This window comes from Heptranchias perlo, chromosome 14 (assembly GCF_035084215.1).
Source record: "Heptranchias perlo isolate sHepPer1 chromosome 14, sHepPer1.hap1, whole genome shotgun sequence".
NCBI classification, from domain to species: domain Eukaryota; kingdom Metazoa; phylum Chordata; class Chondrichthyes; order Hexanchiformes; family Hexanchidae; genus Heptranchias; species Heptranchias perlo.
In genome coordinates, this window is record NC_090338.1 from 1,747,256 (window position 1) to 1,764,342 (window position 17,087).

A 17,087-nucleotide genomic window follows, 5' to 3' on the forward strand; every position below is an offset into this window, starting at 1 on the left:
GTTAATAAACCCACTCCACAACGAGTCGACATTTGACTGAAGCATCAAACCGGATCGCCCATCAACACAAAACCCAAAGTGACGAGTCAGGAGGATTAGCGTAGGATTATTCAAGTGAAGAGAAACTTTGGACTTCATTAATACCAGCTTCTCAAAATGATTCTGGGCACTCCACCAGATTCGACATCATTAGGTATAAACCGATGATTTCACTACCCACAGAAATGGCTTTCTTCATATTTTGAAACAGTTATTTAAAAATATTCATCAGAAGAATACTGATGCACTTCAAAGTGGATAGCTCCAGTTCAAAAGCGAGTACCTTCATATACATTGTAGGAGGTGATTGTAACCCGACTCGCCCAGCGGAAACAGGGCTGGGGTGGGGGGGTGGGGGGCAGTTAAAACTGTCCGAGTCCCTTACCCTCCATGGAGCCGCTGGGAGCTGACCAGCCATGGTTTTCACCTGTTCGTCTGAGGAGGCAGCAAGGACCTGCACCCAAAGGCGCGGGCTCCTGTTTAACATACACATCACGTCATCGGGACCCAACTGCAACTTTTACTCTCAGGCCTGAGCAGGAAACGACCGTGAGTTTCTCACCAAACTAACTCAGGAGATTGGGGCCAGAATTAGGCCCAAAGAGATTCCTTGTGTGGCCAGGAGGAACTGGAGTCATAGAGTTATACATAGAGTTATACAGCACGGATAGAGGCCCTTTGGCCCATCGTGTCCGCGCCGGCTGGAGCCTAACCTACACCTGGCAAATATGAGGGTAAATTCACCGGATCCCTTAATCTCAGTGAGTAAAGGGAATGCAGGTCACAGAGCCTGTCCACAAATCGAGTCTTCCTGCGGGTGGCTTTGTGGAGTTTGTACTAACAGGGTCCTTCACTTTTAAAGTCCTCGTCCTTCTCGTCACACCCCTGCATTTGTTTGGGGCCAAATTGACCAGGGAGGTGGATGTATTGAGCAAGGCACAATTCGATAAATATGTTAACGCTGCATTGTGAACGATTGTTTACACAGGAGCAGGACAGCTGACTTCAGCCTGTACTAATGGGCGTGACCATATTTAACTCTCCCACAGCACAGAAGGAGGCCATTCAGCCCATCGTGCTTGTTCGGACTATCCAATTAGTCACACTCCTCTGCTTTCTCCCCATAGCCCTGCAAGTGTTGAGTAACCAGCCTTGTCCCTAAGACTGTAACGGTAATGACTCGATCAACATCGAGCTGTTGTCTATATAAAATGTGAAATATAAGGGGGTGAATTTCCTGGGCCTTGTAAACAGGGTCTCTGCCAAACTTCTGCCAAAGTTACAGGGGTAGAGCGGGAGCAGGCCTGAGCAAATTAGCAGTGATGGTTTTGAAAACGAGGGAGGGGGAGATGATGAGTGAATGCAGGGTCTTCTGGGTACATGGAATTTGCCTTACTTTCAGCTGAGCTCATCTGCCGAAGGCCACTCATGAATCATGTGCTGCATCATGGTGACATCAGTGACTGTGTAGATCTCAGCTCGTTAAGTGCCTCTTAACAAATGGCCCAACAGCATCGTTGCAGTTATGTTCTGATTGGTTCATCAGATTGGCACGCGTTTTGGTGACAAGGATCTTGCACAAGTCACACTGATCAACATAAAATGTTCCTGCAGGTTTGTTACAATCTCGGGAAATCCAAGCACTGTCCCTTTAACACGCTCCTCGAGTGATCCAAATCATTTCTTCCCCCAGAACCTTTTAATTGCAGTCAATGCGTCAAAAGATTCAGCACAAAGCTGTTTACTAAATGCTGGGAACAACCGATCTCCAATAGAAACCTGCAAGAGAGGAATACTAAAGGAGCTTTCTATGTCATCCATACTCAGGCCTGTGAGTCATTGGCCTTAAGGCAATAATTTTGATCAATTACTGACGTGCTTTTGAATGCGTTCCCATACATATTATCTCACGCAATTTAACAGTCCAATGAATCACCTGTGCTCCAAACAGAGCGTCAGTCTCAATATGGAAATTCTGGGACTGCAGCAAATTATCTCCACTGGGAATTTCTCTCCTGCTCCATTCATAATATGCTTGGCATATCGTGCCTTTGTACATGGACTTCATTTCACCTATTGTCCTGTAATTTGTCCCTGTCCAATTTTGCACTAAATTTATCAACCAAAATTCAGATGAATGGTTCAATGAGACAGGATGTTTCTGATTGTGTTACTCCACGTACCCAATTAAAAGAATTCACCAGGATGTTACCAGGGCTGGAGCCCTTCAGCTATGAAGAGAGACTGGGAAGATTGGGTTTGTTTTCCTTGGAGCAGAGGAGGCTGAGGGGGGACATGATTGAGGTGTACAAAATTATGAGGGGCACAGATAGGATGGATACTAAGGAGCTTTTTCCCTTCGTTGAGGGTTCTATAACAAGGGGACATAGATTCAAGGTAAAAGGCGGGAGGTTTAGAGGAGATTTGAGAAAGAACTTTTTCACCCAGAGGGTGGTTGGAGTCTGGAACTCACTGCCTGAAAGGGGTGTGGAGGCAGGAACCCTCACAACATTCAAGAAGCATTTGGATGAGCACTTGAAATGCCATAGCATACAAGGCTACGGACCAAATGCTGGAATATGGGATTAGAGTAGACAGGGCTGATGGCCGGCGCGGACACGATGGGCCGAAGGGCCTCTCTCCGTGCTGTATAACTCTATGACTCTATGACTCTATAAACTGAAACACAGAGTACAAGTATCAGAACAATATTAATCGTGGGAAACCGTGCAAACTATTTGGGCAACAAACTTGAGGCGTAATCCATGAGAAAGTTTACTTGGAAGTGAGGTTGGTTCTGAAGCAGAAAATGACAACAGCATATCCCAGAACCCAATAGGAATAAAGCAACAACTTGCATTGATATAGCGCCTTTAATGGAGTAAAACGTCCCAAGGCGCTTCACAGGAGCGATTATCAGACAGAATTTGGCACCGAGCCACATAAGGAGATACTAGGACAGAGGTCAAAGAGGTAGATTTTAATGAGCATCTTAAAGGAGGAGAGAGAGGTAGAGAAGCTGAGAGGTTTCGGGAGGGAATTCCAGAGCTTAGGGCCCAGGCAGCTGCAAACACTGCAGGAACACCAACGGGAAGATACCCAGATTGTTTGACCAATATCCTGGAACTCCCTTCCGAACAGCACTGTGGGAGAACCTTCACCACACGGACTGCAGCGGTTCAAGAAGGCGGCTCACCACCACCTTCTCAAGGGGCAATTAGGGATGGGCAATAAATGCCGGCCTCGCCAGCGACACCCACATCCTGAGAACAGTTGAAGAACACTTGATTCTCCGAAGCATGTACATCAGGAACATGTCCAAGAAAACGAACATTAACTTGCATTATTAGTTTCCGGGGGCCACATAAGAACAAAAGAACATAAGATATAGGAGCAGGTGTAGGTCATACGGCCCCTCGATCCTGCTCCGCCGTTCAATAAGATCATGGCTGATCTTCGACCTCAACTCCACTTTCCCGCCCAAAACATACCATCTGAGCATTGAGGGAGTGTCGTCCTTTCTGCTGATATGGTGACTGAATGATAACACAATGGTGGCCGGTGGCTTCTTATACTCAGCGGACATCACAGCAAGGCCTGGAAATGGTGCTGTTGAAATTCATGTAACAGAAGATGACACCCGTTACCTCAATGACCGCTGACCTACATTGGCTCCCGGTCCGGCAATGCTCGAATTTAAAATTCTCATCCTTGTGTTCAAATCCCTCCATGGCCTCGCCCCCCTCCCTATCTCTGTAACCTCCTTCGGCCCCTACAACCCTCTGAGATCTCTGTGCTCCTCCAATTCTGGCCTCTTGCAATCCCCCACTCCCTTCCCCCCACCATTGGCGGCCGTGTCTTCAGCTGTCTAGACCCTAGGCTTTGGAATCCCCTCTCCACATCTCCGGCCTCTCTACCTCTCTCTCCTCATTTAAGATGCTTCTTAAAACCGACCTCCATGACCTCACCTGTCCCAATACCTCCTTATGGGGATCTGTGCGAAGCGCCTTGGGACATTTTACTATGTTAAAGGCGCTATATAAACGCAAGTTGTTGTTGTTGATGTTGTTGTTGTTGTGGAGATGTGAATTGCGTATCGGCTAATCTCAATGATTAAAGAATTAAAGAATCATAGAATGATTACAGCGCAGAAGGAGGCCGTTCGGCCCTTGGCACCTGTGCTGACTCTTTGAAAGAGCTATCCAATTAGTCCCATTCCCTGTTCTTTCCCCATAGCCGTGTCAAATTTTTCCCTTCAAGCATTTATCCAATTCCCTTCTGAAAGTTATTATTGAATCTACTTCCAACAGGCAGTTTCAGGCAGTGCATTCCCGATCATTACAACTCGCTGCGTAAAACAATGCCTCCTCATCTCCCCTCTGGTGATGCCCCCTCTTGGTGCCTGGAAGCACCTGGTGGAGGTCAAGTGCAAGGATCACCTTATAGTCGAGTTGTTCAGTTTTTTTCAGGAGCTGACGAAGGTCTGAGATCCCATTCCCTGTTGGGATGTTGTCTGAGATCCCATTCCCTGTTGGGATGTTGTCTGAAATCCCATGGCCTGTTGAGGTGTTGTCTTCTTACACACTGTTCAACACTGTTCCTTGCTGAGGTTCAGGAGGGTGATATCAGGTAGTTGGCAGTCTAGTGAGGCCTTAAACCTCAAGGGTCGTGTGTCTCACCTTTGCTGCTCCGCCTCTTGCAGTGATAGACTTGACATGATGACCATGCTGCCGAGTTTAGCAAAAGACTTCTCCTTTTAGTGATAACTCCTGCTCTGTTCGCCGCAGGAAATCTGCCGCCCTCCTCTCATTTAACACAAGTGGGAGAACTTTAGTAAATTCTGAGTAAATCTGCATGTTTCACTGATTAACAAGCAATGAACAAGTACTTAAACAGATCAGTGTTAACGGCAAATATCTGCATGAACATGTATTGGGAATATTCACTCTCGGGAGCATTTTGGAATTATGCATAAGTTACTATCAAATCATAAAGCTATTGCCCCAAACCGCAATTAACATGAGTTCTACCTCTAACCCCAAAGCTAATTAAACCCCGATGGACATATAGATATTTTCTCATAAAAAGAAAGACTTGCTCATGTATAACTCTTTATCACATCTCAAAGTATTTACAGCCAATGTGAATTCCATTTGTTATGTCTCTGATTGCAGCCACATTCAGCAAGATTCCAAGAATTGTAATGAGATAAATGACCTTAATGGTGGTGTTGGTTGAAGGAGGAATGTTGGCCAGGACACCGAGAGGGCTGCCGACTCTTCCTCAGTTAGTGGCATGGGATCTTGAATATCTACCTAATCCTCGGGGCAGGTAGATGGGGCCTGAGAATTACAAGATCTCCAACAATACAGCACTTCCCTCACGGGAGCGTCAGCCGACATCATGTGCTCGAGTCCTAGAGTGGGCTTTGAACCCACAATCTTCAGACTTAGAAGTGACCGTGCTAACAACAGGGCCAAGGTCACACTTTGCGAGAATCAATGCCTGTGTTTTTGATCATATTTTACACAGAATGTACAGCACAGAAACAGGCCATTCAGCCCAACTGGTCTATGCCGGTGTTTATGCTCCACACAAGCCTCCTCCCTCCCTACTTCATCTCACCCTATCAGCAGATCCTTCTATTCCTCTCTCCCTCATGTGTTTATCCGGCTTCCCCTTAAATGTATCTACACTATTCGCCTCAACTACTCCTTGTGGTAGTGAGTTCCATGTTCTCACCACTCTCTGGGTAAAGAAGTTTCTCCTGAATTCCCTATTGGATTTATTAGTGACTATCTTATATTTACGACCTCGAGTTCTGGTCTCCCCCACAAGTGGAAACATCTTCTCTATGTCTACCCTATCAAACCCTATCATAATCTTAAAGACCTCTATCAGGTCACCCCTCAGTCTTCCCTTTTCTAGAGAAAAGAGCCCCAGCCTGTTCAATCTTTCCTGATAAGGATAACCTCTCAGTTCTGGTATCATCCTAGTAAATCTTTTTTGCATCTTCTCCAGTGCCTCTATATCCTTTCTATAATATGGAGACCAGAACTGTTCACAATACTCCAAGTGCGGTCTAACCAAGGTTCTATACAAGTTTAACATAACTTCTCTGCTTTTCAATTCTATCCCTCTAGAAATGAACCCCAGTGCTTGATTTGCCTTTTTATGGCCTTATTAACCTGCGTCGCTACTTTTAGTGATTTGTGTACCTGTTCCCCCAGATCCCTTTGCTCCTCTATCCCATTTTTTTTTTATTCGTTCACGGGATGTGGGCGTCGGTGGCGAGGCCAGCATTTATTGCCCATCCCTAATTGCCCTCGAGACTCTTATTATCCAAGCAGTGTGTGGCCTCCTTATTCTTCCTACCAAAACACACCACCTCACACTTATCGATATTGAAATTCATTTGCCAATTACATTTCTGATTCCCGAGTCCAAATCATTAATGTAAATTGTGAACAACAGTGGTCCCAGCACCGATCCCTGTGGAACACCACTTCCCATCTTTCACCAATCCATTTTATTTTGGCAGATTTGGTGCAGCACAAATTCAATAACAGTAACAAGAGATAAATGACCAATCAAGACTCGGGTAATAATTCTTAATTCACACTTCTCAACCAGAAGGTAATGAGCTGTTTAACTGTCAGGGAGGAGAAAAATGTAATTAATCCAGTGAAATATTGTCCAGAACGGAAACATTTCCAAATGGCTCCACATTACGATAAAACTTTCCATTTTCTCTAAAGTGCCTGGAACATGCCATTGCCTGACAATCACACCCCCAGCATTCCCGGTTCCAGATCCTCCAGACAGGTTCCCCCTCACCCATAACCCTGAGACTTTCCTGCTTAAATTCACAAACAGCACCCTGGGTGAGAATGATCACAGCTTGCTCCTCCTCATCCTTCTCATCCTCCTCCTCACTCCTCATCCTTCTCCTCATCCTCCTCCTCCTCCTCCTCATTCTCCTCATCCTCCTCCTCATCCTCATACTCCTCCTCATTCTCCTCATCCTCCTCCTCATCCTCAATCCTTCTCCTCCTCATCATCATCCTCCTCCTCCTCATTCTCAATCCCTCAGCTCAATATTGAGCTCACCATTCTTCTCAAACACCCCTCCTCCACAATGTTCCACTGCTCTGTCATGGTCCCACTCCCACTTGTTGAATTATTGCCTCCAATGGCTTCTCCTTCCGATCTTGCATGATCACCTCCCGTGTACCTAAGGCCTTGACCTCCTCCTCTTTATCGCTTGTCTATCACCCGTCAGCGATGACATCTGGAAGAATAAGGTCAGTTTCCAATATGTACACTGATGGCACCCAATTCTACCTCTCCCACTCTACCCCTCCCACTCTACCCCTCCCAATCTACCCCTCCCACTCCACCTCTCCCACTCCACCTCTCCCACTCCACCCCTCCCACTCTACCCCTCCCACTCTACCCCTCCCACTCTACCCCTCCCACTCTACCTCTCCCACTCTACCCCTCCCACTCTACCTCTCCCACTCTACCCCTCCCACTCTACGCCTCCCACTCTACCTCTCCAACTCTACCCCTCCCACTCTACCCCTCCCACTCCACCTCTCCCACTCTACCCCTCCCACTCTACCCCTCCCACTCTACCCCTCCCACTCCACCTCTCCCACTCTACCTCTCCCACTCTACCCCTCCCACTCTACCCCTCCCACTCTACCCCTCCCACTCCACCTCTCCCACTCTACCCCTCCCACTCTACCCCTCCCACTCTACCTCTCCAACTCTACCCCTCCCACTCTACCCCTCCCACTCCACCTCTCCCACTCTACCCCTCCCGCTCTACCCCTCCCACTCTACCCCTCCCACTCCACCTCTCCCACTCTACCCCTCCCGCTCTACCCCTCCCACTCTACCCCTCCCACTCTACCTCTCCCATTCTACCTCTCCAATTCTACCTCTCCCGCTCTACCTCTCCAACTGTACGTCTCCCACTCTACCTCTCCCACTCTACCCCTCCCACTCTACCTCTTCAGCTCTACCCCTCCCACTCTACCTCGCCCACTCTACCTCTCCCACTCTACCCTTCCCAGTCTACCTCTCCCACTCTACCCCTCCCACTCTACCTCTTCCGCTCTACCTCTCCCACTCTACCTCTCCCACTCTACCTCTCCCACTCTACCCCTCCAACTCTACCTCTCCCACTCTACCTCTCCAACTCTACCTCTCCCACTCTACCTCTCCACCTCCCCCTCTCCCTCTCCACCTCCCCTTTCCACCCCACCCCACCTCCGCCTCTTCATCTCTCCCCCTCTCCACCTTTACCTCTCCACCTCCTCCATTAACCCGAAGGCTCTTGCCATTCTCCCTAAATGCCAATTTGAGATTGAAATTTGGAGAAGCCTCCAACTAAATGTCAGTAAAACTGAAACCATCCTCTTGATCTGCTCCAAATGTTGACACATCACTTGCCTGGACATCACTTTCCCTGGCAGCAACCTCAAGCTGAATGTGTAGAGATTGTGCTTTGGGAGTGAAACCAGCCATTGGAGCAGACACAATGATGCAATGGGCCGAATTGCCTCCTTCCATGTTGTGGAAACCCCAGATAAACGAAGCACGACCACCCACTGAAGTTATGGCAAACGGGTTGTTAACCCCCGTGGAAATTCAGCCCCTTGGTTCCATGCCCGATTAATGCAAGATCGCACCCCCCAGTCAGAAAAACCAGCAGGGAAGGACTCTCCTTCTTACCCTTCTTGTTTTTATCAAAGTTGATTATGTATGTGTAGCTGATTGTAACACCTTGAACTGCATGTTTGAAAAGAAGCATCTGAAAGATGACCAACTCATGCTGGACACAATGTGGGGACGTTCTGAGCATGCGCCAGGACATTTTATAACCTCCGTCATATTCAAAAATATTCAGGAGAACATAAGAAAATATCCAGAATTACAAAAGCCCATTTGCCCAGCGGAGCTCATCCCTCCAGTACCCTCACTCACCAGAAGAGAATGTTCCATAACTTTAAAAAAAAGAAAGATCTTGCACTTATGTGAAAAATTTATCAAAGTTTTTTGAGGATGTAACGAGCAGGGTAGATAAAGGGGAACCAGTGGATAGGAACATAGGAACAGGAGTAGGCCATTCAGCCCCTCGTGCCTGCTCTGCCATTTGATAAGATCACGGCTGATCTGTGATCTAACTCCATATACCTGCCTTTGGCCCATATCCCTCAATACCTTTGGTTGCCAAAAAGCTATCTATCTCCGATTTAAATTTAGCAATTGAGCTACTATCAGGCAGTGTCCTAGGCCCAACCATCTTCAGCTGCTTCATCAATGACCTTCCCTCCATCATAAGGTCAGAAATGGAGATGTTCGCTGATGACTGCACAGTGTTCAGTTCCATGCGCAACCCCTCAGATAATGAAGCAGTCCGAGCTCGCATGCAGTAAGACCTGGACAACATCCAGGCTTGGGCTCATAAGTGGCAAGTAACATTCGCGCAAGATAAGTGCCAGGCTATGACCATCTCCAACAAGAGAGAGTCTAATCACCTCCCCTTGACATTCAACGGCATTACCATCGCCGAATCCCCCACCTTCAATATCCTGGGGGTCACCATTAACCAGAAACTTAAATGGACCAGCCATATAAATACTGTGGCTAAAAGAGCAGGTCAGAGGCTGGGTATTCTGCGGCGAGTGACTCACCTCCTGACTCCCCAGAGCCTTTCCACCATCTACAAGGCACAAGTCAGGAGTGTGATGGAATACTCTCCACTTGCCTGGATGAGTGCAGCTCCAACAACACTCAAGAAGCTCGACACCATCCAAGATAAAGCAGCCCTCTTGATTGGCACCCCATCCACCACCCTAAACATTCACTCCCTTCACCACCGGCGCACAGTGGCTGCAGTGTGTACCATCCACAGGATGCACTGCAGCAACTCGCCAAGGCTTCTTCGACAGCGCCTCCCAAACCCGCGACCTCTACCACCTAGAAGGACAAGAGCAGCAGACACATGGGAACAACACCACCTGCACGTTCCCCTCCAAGTCACACACCATCCCGACTTGGAAATATATCGCCGTTCCTTCATCGTCGCTGGGTCAAAATCCTGGAACTCCCTTCCTAACAGCACTGTGGGAGAACCTTCACCACACGGACTGCAGCGGTTCAAGAAGGCGGCTCACCACCACCTTCTCAAGGGCACTTAGGGATGGGCAATAAATGCCGGCCTCGCCAGCGACGCCCACATCCCATGAACAAATAAAAAAAAAATCAATTGCCGTTTGCAGAAGAGAGTTCCAAACTTCTACCACCCTTTGTGTGTAGAAATGTTTTCTAATCTCACTCCTGAAAGGTCTGGCTCTAATTTTTAGACTGTGCCCCCTACTCCTAGAATCCCCAACCAGCGGAAATAGTTTCTCTCTATCCACCCTATCTGTTCCCCTTAATATCTTATAAACTTCGATCAGATCACCCCTTAACCTTCGAAACTCCAGAGAATACAACCCCAATTTGTGTAATCTCTCCTCGTAACTTAACCCTTGAAGTCCGGGTATCATTCTAGTAAACCTACGCTGCACTCCCTCCAAAGCCAATATGTCCTTCCGAAGGTGCGGTGTCCAGAACTGCTCACAGTACTCCAGGTGCGGTCTAACCAGGGTTTTGTATAGCTGCAGCATAACTTCTGCCCCCTTGTACTCTAGTCCTCTAGATATAAAGGCCAGCATTCCATTAGCCTTATTGATTATTTTCTGCACCTGTTCATGACACTTCAATGATCTATGTACCTGAACCCCTAAGTCCCTTTGGACATCCACTGTTTTTAACTTTTTACCATTTAGAAAGTACCCTTTTTAGATTTTCAAAAGGTATTCGATAATGTATTCGATAAGCTGCCACATAAAAGGTTGTTACACAAGGTTTGGGCTCATGGGGTTGGGGGGTAATATATTCGCATGGATAGAGGATTGGTTAATGGACAGAAGACAGAGAGTAGGGATAAACGGGTCATTTTCGGGTTGTCAGGCTGTAACTAGTGGGGTTCCCCAGGGATCAGTGCTCGGGCCTCAGCTATTTACAATCTATATTAATGACTTGGATGAAGGGACCGAGTGTAATGTATCCAAGTTTGCTGACGATACAAAGCTAGGTGGGACAGTAAGTTGTGAGGAGGACACAAAGAGTCTGCAAAGGGATATAGACAGGTTAAGGGAGTGGGCAAGAACGTGGCAGATGGAGTATAATGTGGGGAAATGTGAGGTTATTCACTTTGGTAGGAAGAACAGAAAAACAGAATATTTTTTAAATGGTGAGAAAATATTAAATGTTGGTGTTTAGAGAGATTTGGGTGTCCTCGTACAAGAAACACAAAAAGTTAGTGCAGGTGCAGCAAGCAATTAAGAAAGAAAAGAGCATTTTGGCCTTTATTGCAAGGGGGTTGGAGTACAAGAGTAAGGAAGTCTTACTACAATTGTGCAGGGCGTTGGTGAGATCTCACCTGGAGTACTGTGTACAGTTTTGGTCTCCTTGTCTAAGGAAGGATATACTTGCCTTGGAGTGTGACCAAGGTTCACTGGATTCATTCCTGAGATGAGAGAGTTGTCCTATGAGGAGAGATTGAGTAGAATGGGCCTATACTCTCTGGAGTTTAGAAGAATGAGAGGTGATCTCATTGAAACATACAAGATTCTGAGGGGGATTGACAGGGTAGATGCTGAGAGATTGCTTCCCCTGGAGAGTCGAGAACTAGGGGGCATGGTCGCAGGATAATGGGTCGGCCATTTAAGACTGAGATGAGGAGGAATTTCTTCACTCAGAGGGTTGTGAATCTTTGAAATTCTCTGCCCCAGAGGGCTGTGGATGCTGAGTCATTGAGGATATTCAAGACTGAGATCGATAGGTTTTTGGACTCTAGGGGATTCAAGGGATATGGGGATCGGGCGGGAAAGTGGAGTTGAGGTCGAAGATCAGCCATTGTCTGATTGAATGGCAGAGCCGGATCGAGGGGCCGAATGGCCAATCCTGCTCCTATTTCTTATGTTCTTATACAGCATCTTTCATGATCTCAGGACGTCCCAAAGTGCTTTGGAAAAGCAGCAGCCAAGTTCGCACAGCAAGGTTCCACAAACAGAAATGAGATAATGAACAGTTAATCTGTTTTTAGTGATGTTGGTTAAGGGATAAATATTGGCCCCAGGACACCGGGGAGAACTCCCCCTGCTCTTCTTTGAATTAGTGGCCATGGGATCTTTTCGGTCCACCCAAGTGGGCAGACGGGACTTCTGTTTAACATCTCATCTAAAAGACGGCACCTCCGACAGTGCAGCGCTCCCTCAGTACTGACCCTCCGACAGTGCAGCGCTCCCTCAGTACTGACCCTCCGACAGTGCAGCACTCCCTCAGTACTGACCCTCCGACAGTGCAGCGCTCCCTCAGTACTGACCCTCCGACAGTGCAGCGCTCCCTCAGTACTGACCCTCCGACAGTGCAGCGCTCCCTCAGTACTGACCCTCCGACAGTGCAGCGCTCCCTCAGTACTGCACTGGGAGTGTCGGCCTGGATTATGGACTCAAGCCTCTGGACCAGGACTTGAACCCACGATCTTATGACTCAGAAGCGAGTGCTGCACGGAGTCACGGATGACACTGAAGGATTTATTAACGAAAATAATTCTTAATATTCCCAATAAATCTAACTACCAAAAAGCAGTCAAGCTACAATGGAACAAAGTCTATTTCCATTTGTGAGTTATGTATTTACTCCATAAATTATTAAATATTTATTTAATAATTCATTAAATAATTATTGTTATTTCTCGAGTGCTGTTTATTAACCATTGTAAATGGTTTGCTGTAGTTCCCTTATAAATTAGAATAGGGCATTTGGAATTGTCATCAAACATGAGAAAGTACAGAATGTGAAAAGGTATTTCAACACGGTGTCACCTGCTCCTCCCACAGCCCACGTACACTCTCCCCTATCAAGGACACTACCCACCCATTTAATCCCCTCCCACAGCCCACGTACACTCTCCCCTATCAAGGACACTACCCACCCATTTAATCTCCTCCCACAGCCCACGTACACTCTCCCCTATCAAGGACACTACCCACCCATTTAATCCCCTCCCACAGCCCACGTACACTCTCCCCTATCAAGGACACTACCCACCCATTTAATCCCCTCCCACAGCCCACGTACACTCTCCCCTATCATGGACACTACCCACCCATTTAATCTCCTCCCACAGCCCATGTACACTCTCCCCTATCATGGACTCTACCCACCCATTTAATCTCCTCCCACAGCCCACGTACACTCTCCCCTATCATGGACTCTACCCATTGATTTAATTTCCTGATGGAAAGATCTGTATATGGTTAGGAGGTAGGAGGCAGGGATTAGGGATAATGGGTATGTATTCTAATTAAACTTAGAAACATAGAAAATAGGAGCAAGAGTAGGCCATTCAGCCCTTCGGGCCTGCTCCACTATTCAAAATGATCATGGCTGATCGTCTAACTCAGTACCCTGTCCCTGCTTTTTCCACAAATCCCTTGATCCCTTTAGCATTAAGAAATATATCTATCTCCTTCTTGAATACATCTAATGACTTGGCCTCCACTGCCTTCTGTGGTAGAGAATTCCACAGGTTCACCACCCTCTGGGTGAAGAAATTTCTCCTCCTCTTGGTTCTAAATGGCATACCCCGTATCCTGAGACTGTGACCCCTGGTTCTGGATTCCACAGCCATCGGGAACATCCTCCCTGCATCTAGTCTGTCTAGTCCTGTTAGAATTTTATATTTTTCAATTAGATCACCTCTCATTCTTCTAAACTCTAATGAATATAAGCGTAGTCGACCCAATCTCTCCTCATACGTCAGTCCTGCCATCCCAGGAATCAGTCTGGTAAACTTTCGTTGCACTCCCTCCGTGGCAAGGACATCCTTCCTCAGATAAGGAGACCAAAACTGCACACAATACTCCAGATGTGGTCTCACCAAGGCCCTGTATAACTGCAGTAAGACATCCCTGCTCCTGTACTCAAATCCTCTTGCAATGAAGGCCAACATACCATTCGCCTTCCTAACTGCTTGCTGCACCTGAATGCTCACTTTCAGCGACTGGTGTACAAGGACACCCAGGTCTCGTTGCACCTCCCCTTTTCCCAATCTGTCACCATTCAGATAATAATCTGCCTTTCTGTTTTTACAACCAAAGTGGATAACCTCACATTTATCCACGTTATACTGCATCTGCCATGTTCTTGCCCACTCACCCAACTTGTCGAAATCACATTGGAGCCTCTTTGCATCCTCCTCACAGCTCACATTCCACCCCAGCTTTGTGTCTGCAAACTTGGAAATGTTACATTTAGTTCCCTCATCCAAATCATTGATCTATATTGTGAATAGCTGGGGCCCAAGCACTGATCCCTGTGGTACCCCACTAGTCACTGCCTGCCACCCGGAAAAAGACCCATTTATTCCTACTCTCTGTTTCCTGTCTGTCAACCAATTCTCAATCCATGCCAGTATATTCCCCCCAATCCCATGTGCTTTAATTTTGCACACTAACCTCTTGTGTGGGACCTTATCAAAAGCCTTCTGAAAATCCAAATACACCACATCCACTGGTTCTCCCCTATCTATTCTACTAGTTACATCCTCAAAAAACTCCAGTAGATTTGTTAAGCATGATTTCCCTTTCATAAACCCATGCTGACTTTGTCCAATCCCGTTAATGCCTTCCAAGTGTTCTGTTATCACATCTTTTATAATAGACTCTAGCATTTTCACCACTATTGATGTTAGGCTAACTGATCTGTAATTCCCTGTTTTTTCTCTCCCTCCTTTTTTAAATATGGGGTTACATTTGCCACCCTCCAATCTGTAGGAACTGTTCCAGAGTCTATAGAATTTGGGAAGATGACCACCAATGCATCCACTATTTCCAGGGCCACTTCCTTTAGTACTCTGGGATGTAGATTATCAGGCCCTGGGGATTTGTCAGCCTTTAGCCCCATTAATTTCCCGAGCACTATTTTTTTTACTAATACTGATTTCCTTCAGTTCCTCCCTCTCACTAGGCAGGATGTGACTTGTGGTGCCCCCCGTGGATCAGTACTGGGGCCTCAGCTTTTCACTATATTTATAAATGACTTGGATGAAGGAATAGAGAGCCATATATCTCAGTTTGCTGATGACACTAAGTTAGGTGGCACAGTAAACAGTGTAGATGGGAGCAGAAAGTTGTAAAGGGACATTGAGAGATTCAGTGAGTGGGCAAAACTGGGGCAGATGGAGTTCAATGTGGGGAAGTGTGAGGTCATCCACTTTAGACCTAAGAAAGAGATCGGAGTATTTTCTAAATGACGAGAAGGTAGGAACGGTGGAGGAGCAGAGAGATTTCAGGGTTCAGATACAGAAATCATTAACAGCTCGTGGACAGGCAATGGAATGTTGGCCTTTATCTCAAGTGGGCTGGAATAAAATGGGGTGAAAGTTACATTATCGCTGTACAGAGCTCTGATTAGACCCCATCTGGAGACTGTGTTCAGTTCTGGGCCCCGCCCCTCAGGAGGGATATATTGGCCTTGGAGGGGGTGCAGCACAGATTCACCAGAATGATACCGGGGCTAAAAGGGTTAAATTCTGAGGACAGGTTAGAACATAAGAAATTGGAGCAGGAGTAGGCCAATCGGCCCCTCGAGCCTGCTCCGCCATTCAATAAGATCATGGCTGATCTGATCCCAACCACAAATCTAAAGAACACAAGAAGTCGGAGCAGGACCCGGCCATATAGCCCCTGGGCCCTCTCCGCCACCCACAGGGCATTGACCGATCCGAACTCAGCTTCATGTCCAATTTCCTGCCCGCTCCCCATAACCCCTAATTCCCTTTACTTCTAGGAAACTGTCTATTTCTGTTTTAAATTTATCTAATGATGCATAGACTCGGCTTGTATTCCCTCGAGTATAGAAGATTAAGGGGTGATCTAATCGAGGTGTTTAAGATGATTAAAAGATTTGATAGGGTAGATAGAGAGAAACTATTTCCTCTGGTGGGAGAGTCCAGAAAAAGGGGGCAGAATCTTAAAATTAGAGCCAGGCCATTCGGGGGTGATGTCAGGAAGCATTTCTTCACACAAAGGGGAGTGGAAATCTGGAACTCTCTCCCCCAAAAAAGCTGTTGAGGCTGGGAGTCAATTGAAAATTTCAAAACTGAGATTGATAGTTTTTAGTTAAGTAAGGGAATTAACGGTTACGGAATCAAGGTGTTAAGATGGAGTTAAGATACAGATCAGCCATGATCTAATTGAATAGTGGAACAGGCTTGAGGGGCTGAATGGCCTCCTCCTGTTCCTATGTTCCTATAAATACTGCAGGATTTCCAAAGAAAATCAAGCAAATCCGCAGACAATACATCCATCCTCACAGTGAATGTTGATGTTGGTATTAAGTAGCTGTCAGGAATTTCTGTGAGTTAATTAATGCAGGTCCCAACTAGAAATTAGTACACAGAGGCAGTTAATCGCAATAATGAGAAGGTGTTGAATGGTGAAAAGGGGTGAAGTTTTGGCCAAATGGCTTTTTTCCTGTGTCTAAAACCTCTGATGTTATAAAGTAGTTTGAGCCAATCTGAGATGGAGCTGGAGGAGAATGAGAAGCATTTGTGCTGTCTCGAAGGTCCGTCACTGCGAATCACTGCCGCAGGAGGTGATTTCACGCATTGTATTCCCACATTGTCAGGGTTATCAGAGCCCGGGCTCTCTCAGTACTTTCAGAATTTGTTCTAACTTGCAGTGAAAGACTCCTTATTTTGTTGTAGCTCGAGGCTACTGATTTGTCCATTAGTGAGAGTCATTGTCAGTGTACTGAGATTGTAATTCTAAATATGTAATTTAACTGTAAAATAACTTTGAAACAGAATCATCTTTTAAATGAAGGAAAACATTGTATGAAATTCATTCAATATTATATTTCACACAGGGTTTTTTATTTCCAGAGAGAGCACATAAAAGACCAATGTTTGAATTCAGCCA